Source organism: Oncorhynchus keta, unplaced genomic scaffold (genome assembly GCF_023373465.1).
Source record: "Oncorhynchus keta strain PuntledgeMale-10-30-2019 unplaced genomic scaffold, Oket_V2 Un_contig_26448_pilon_pilon, whole genome shotgun sequence".
Classification (NCBI taxonomy): domain Eukaryota; kingdom Metazoa; phylum Chordata; class Actinopteri; order Salmoniformes; family Salmonidae; genus Oncorhynchus; species Oncorhynchus keta.
Genome location: NW_026284974.1, coordinates 1 through 5,269, shown reverse-complemented (window position 1 = coordinate 5,269; position 5,269 = coordinate 1). Strand labels below are relative to the sequence as shown.

At 39.2% G+C, this 5,269-nt stretch overlaps 1 long non-coding RNA gene across 1 annotated transcript; it reads right to left on the bottom strand.

Annotated features, from left to right (window-relative positions):
* Window positions 1-1,256: 1,256 nt before the first annotated feature.
* Window positions 1,257-3,622, bottom strand: LOC127922621 (uncharacterized). Its single transcript, XR_008111756.1, has 4 exons — window positions 3,431-3,622; window positions 2,767-3,150; window positions 2,165-2,356; window positions 1,257-1,361 (listed from the first exon to the last, which is right to left on the bottom strand). It is a non-coding gene; the product is annotated as an uncharacterized LOC127922621 (long non-coding RNA).
* Window positions 3,623-5,269: the final 1,647 nt, after the last annotated feature.

The window sequence follows — 5,269 nt, the reverse complement described above, 5'->3', positions numbered from 1 at the left end:
CTCCTTTATTCAGATTACAACCTCCCCTTTATTCAGATTACAACCTCCCCCTTTATGCAGATTACCTCTCCCTTTATTCAGATTACAAACTCTCCTTTATGCAGATTACAACCTCTCACTGTATTCAGATTACAACCTCTCCCTTTGTTCAGATTACAACCTCTCCCTTTATTCAGATTACAACCTGTCCCTTTATTCAGATTACAACCTCCCCCTTTATTCAGATTACAACCTCTCCCTTTGTTCAGATTACAACCTCTCCCTTTATTCAGATTACAAACTCCCCCTTTATTCAGATTACAACCTCCCCCTTTATTCAGATTACAACCTCCCCCTTTATTCAGATTACAACCTCCCCCTTTATTCAGATTACAACCTCCCCCTTTATGCAGATTACAACCTCCCCCTTTATGCAGATTACCTCTCCCTTTATTCAGATTACAACCTCCCCCTTTATGCAGATTACCTCTCCCTTTATTCAGATTACAACCTCCCCCTTTATGCAGATTACAACCTCCCCCTTTATGCAGATTACCTCTCCCTTTATTCAGATTACAACCTCCCCCTTTATGCAGATTACCTCTCCCTTTATTCAGATTACAACCTCCCCCTTTATGCAGATTACAACCTCCCCCTTTATGCAGATTACCTCTCCCTTTATTCAGATTACAACCTCCCCCTTTATTCAGATTACAACCTCTCCCTTTATTCAGATTACAACCTCCCCCTTTATTCAGATTACAACCTCCCCCTTTATTCAGATTACAACCTCTCCCTTTATTCAGATTACAACCTCCCCCTTTATTCAGATTACAACCTCCCCCTTTATTCAGATTACAACCTCCCCCTTTATTCAGATTACAACCTCTCCTTTATTCAGATTACAACCTCCCCCTTTATTCAGATTACAACCTCACCCTTTATTCAGATTACAACCGCCCCCTTTATTCAGATTACAACCTCTCCTTTATTCAGATTACAACCTCCCCCTTTATTCAGATTACAACCTCTCACTGTATTCAGATTACAACGTCTCCCTTTATTCAGATTACAACCTCTCCCTTTATTCAGATTACAACCTCTCCTTTATTCAGATTACAACCTCTCACTGTATTCAGATTACAACCTCCCCCTTTATTCAGATTACAACCTCCCCCTTTATGCAGATTACAACCTCCCCCTTTATTCAGATTACAAACTCTCCTTTATGCAGATTACAACCTCTCACTGTATTCAGATTACAACCTCTCCCTTTGTTCAGATTACAACCTCTCCCTTTATGCAGATTACCTCTCCCTTTATTCAGATTACAACCTCTCCTTTATGCAGATTACAACCTCTCACTGTATTCAGATTACAACCTCTCCCTTTATTCAGATTACAAGCTCTCACTGTATTCAGATTACAACCTCTCACTGTATTCAGATTACAACCTCTCCTTTATGCAGATTACCTCTCCTTTATTCAGATTACAACCTCCTTTATGTAGATTACAAACTCTCCCTTATTCAGATTACAACATCTCCCTTTATTCAGATTACAACCTCTCACTGTATTCAGATTACAACCTCTCCCTTTATTCAGATTACAACCTCTCCCTTTATTCAGATTACAACCTCTCACTGTATTCAGATTACAACCTCTCCCTTTATTCAGATTACAACCTCTCCCTTTATTCAGATTACAACCTCTCACTGTATTCAGATTACAACCTCTCACTGTATTCAGATTACAACCTCTCACTGTATTCAGATTACAACCTCTCCCTTTATGCAGATTACAACCTCTCCCTGTATTCAGATTAAAACCTCTCCCTGTATTCAGATTACAACCTCACTGTATTCAGATTACAACCTCTCCCTGTATTCAGATTACAACCTCTCACTGTATTCAGATTAAAACCTCTCCCTTTATTCAGATTACAACCTCTCCCTTTATTCAGATTACAACCTCTCACTGTATTCAGATTACAACCTCTCACTGTATTCAGATTACAACCTCTCCCTTTATGCAGATTACAACCTCTCCCTGTACTCAGATTAAAACCTCTCCCTGTATTCAGATTACAACCTCACTGTATTCAGATTACAACCTCTCACTGTATTCAGATTACAACCTCTCCCTTTATTCAGATTACAACCTCTCCCTTTATTCAGATTACAACCTCTCACTGTATTCAGATTACAACCTCTCACTGTATTCAGATTACAACCTCTCACTGTATTCAGATTACAACCTCTCCCTGTATTCAGATTACAACCTCTCACTGTATTCAGATTACAACCTCTCACTGTATTCAGATTACAACCTCTCCCTGTATTCAGATTACAACCTCTCACTGTATTCAGATTACAACCTCTCTCACTGTATTCAGATTACAATCCCCTCCCCTTTATTCAGATTACAGCCTCTCCCTGTATTCAGATTACAGCCTCTCCCTGTATTCAGGATTACAACCTCTCACTGTATTCAGATTACAACCTCTCCTTTATTCAGATTACAATCTCTCCTGTATTCAGATTACAAACCTCTCCCTTTATTCAGATTACAACCTCTCCCTGTATTCAGATTACACCCTCTCCCTGTATTCAGATTACAGCCTCTCCCTGTATTCAGATTACAACCTCTCACTGTATTCAGATTACAACCTCCTTTATTTTCAGATTACAACCTCTCCTTTATTCAGATTACAACCTCTCACTGTATTCAGATTACAACCTCTCACTGTATTCAGATTACAACCTCTCACTGTATTCAGATTACAACCTCTCACTGTATTCAGATTACAACCTCTCCCTGTATTCAGATTACAACCTCTCACTGTATTCAGATTACAACCTCTCACTGTATTCAGATTACAACCTCTCCCTGTATTCAGATTACAACCTCTCACTGTATTCAGATTACAACCTCTCACTGTATTCAGATTACAACCTCTCCCTTTATTCAGATTACAACCTCTCCCTGTATTCAGATTACAACCTCTCCCTTTGTTCAGATTACAACCTCTCCCTGTATTCAGATTACAACCTCTCACTGTATTCAGATTACAACCTCTCACTGTATTCAGATTACACCCTCTCCCTGTATTCAGATTACAACCTCTCCCTGTATTCAGATTACAACCTCTCCCTGTATTCAGATTACAACCTCTCCCTTTATTCAGATTACAACCTCTCACTGTATTCAGATTACAACCTCTCCCTTTATTCAGATTACAATCTCTCACTGTATTCAGATTACAACCTCCCCAGATTACAACCTCTCCCTGTATTCAGATTACAACCTCTCCCTTTATTCAGATTACAACCTCTCCCTTTATTCAGATTACAACCTCTCACTGTATTCAGATTACAACCTCTCACTGTATTCAGATTACAACCTCTCACTGTATTCAGATTACAACCTCTCACTGTATTCAGATTACAACCTCTCCCTGTATTCAGATTACAACCTCTCACTGTATTCAGATTACAACCTCTCACTGTATTCAGATTACAACCTCTCCCTGTATTCAGATTACAACCTCTCACTGTATTCAGATTACAACCTCTCACTGTATTCAGATTACAACCTCTCCCTTTATTCAGATTACAACCTCTCCCTGTATTCAGATTACAACCTCTCCTACTTTGTTCAGATTACAGCCTCTCCCTGTATTCAGATTACAACCTCTCACTGTATTCAGATTACAACCTCTCACTGTATTCAGATTACACCCTCTCCCTGTATTCAGATTACAACCTCTCACTGTATTCAGATTACAACCTCTCCTTTATTCAGATTACAACCTCTCACTGTATTCAGATTACAACCTCTCCTGTATTCAGATTACAACCTCTCACTGTATTCAGATTACAACCTCTGTATTCAGATTACAACCTCTCACTGTATTCAGATTACAACCTCTCCCTGTATTCAGATTACAACCTCTCACTGTATTCAGATTACAACCTCTCACTGTATTCAGATTACAACCTCTCACTGTATTCAACCTCTCACTGTATTCAGATTACAACCTCTCACTGTATTCAGATTACAACCTCTCACTGTATTCAGATTACAACCTCTCACTGTATTCAGATTACAACCTCTCCCTTTATTCAGATTACAACCTCTCACTGTATTCAGATTACAACCTCTCACTGTATTCAGATTACAACCTCTCACTGTATTTCAGATTACAACCTCTCCCTGTATTCAGATTATGACCTCTCACTGTATTCAGATTACGACCTCTCACTGTATTCAGATCACAACCTCTCACTGTATTCAGATTACAGCCTCTCTCCCTGTATTCAGATTACAACCTCTCCTTTATTCAGATTACAAGCCTCTCCCTTTATTCAGATTACAACCTCTCACTGTATTCAGATTGCCCTCTCCTGTATTCAGATCAACCTCTCCTGTATTCAGATTACAGCCTCTCCCTGTATTCAGATTACGACCTCTCACTGTATTCAGATTACAACCTCTCACTGTATTCAGATTACAACCTCTCACTGTATTCAGATTACAACCTCTCACTGTATTCAGATTACAACCTCTCACTGTATTCAGATTACAACCTCTCACTGTATTCAGATTACAACCTCTCACTGTATTCAGATTACAACCTCTCACTGTATTCAGATTACAACCTCTCACTGTATTCAGATTACAACCTCTCACTGTATTCAGATTACAACCTCTCACTGTATTCAGATTACAACCTCTCACTGTATTCAGATTACAACCTCTCCCTGTATTCAGATTACAACCTCTCACTGTATTCAGATTACAACCTCTCTGTATTCAGATTACAACCTCTCACTGTATTTCAGATTACAACCTCTCCCTGTATTCAGATTACAACCTCTCACTGTATTCAGATTACGACCTCTCACTGTATTCAGATTTAAGCCTCTGCTGTATTCGGATTACAGCCTCTCCCTGTATTCAGATTACACAGCCTCTCTCCTTTATTCAGATTACAACCTCTCCCTTTATTCAGATTACAACCTCTCCCTGTATTCCAGATTACAACCTCTCCCTGTATTCAGATTACAACCTCTCACTGTATTCAGATTACAACCTCTCCTGTATTCAGATTATGACCTCTCACTGTATTCAGATTACAACCTCTCACTGTATTCAGATTACAACCTCTCACTGTATTCAGATTACAACCTCTCCCTGTATTCAGATTACAACCTCTCACTGTATTCCAGATTACAACCTCTCACTGTATTCAGATTACACCCCTCTCACTGTATTCAGATTACAACCT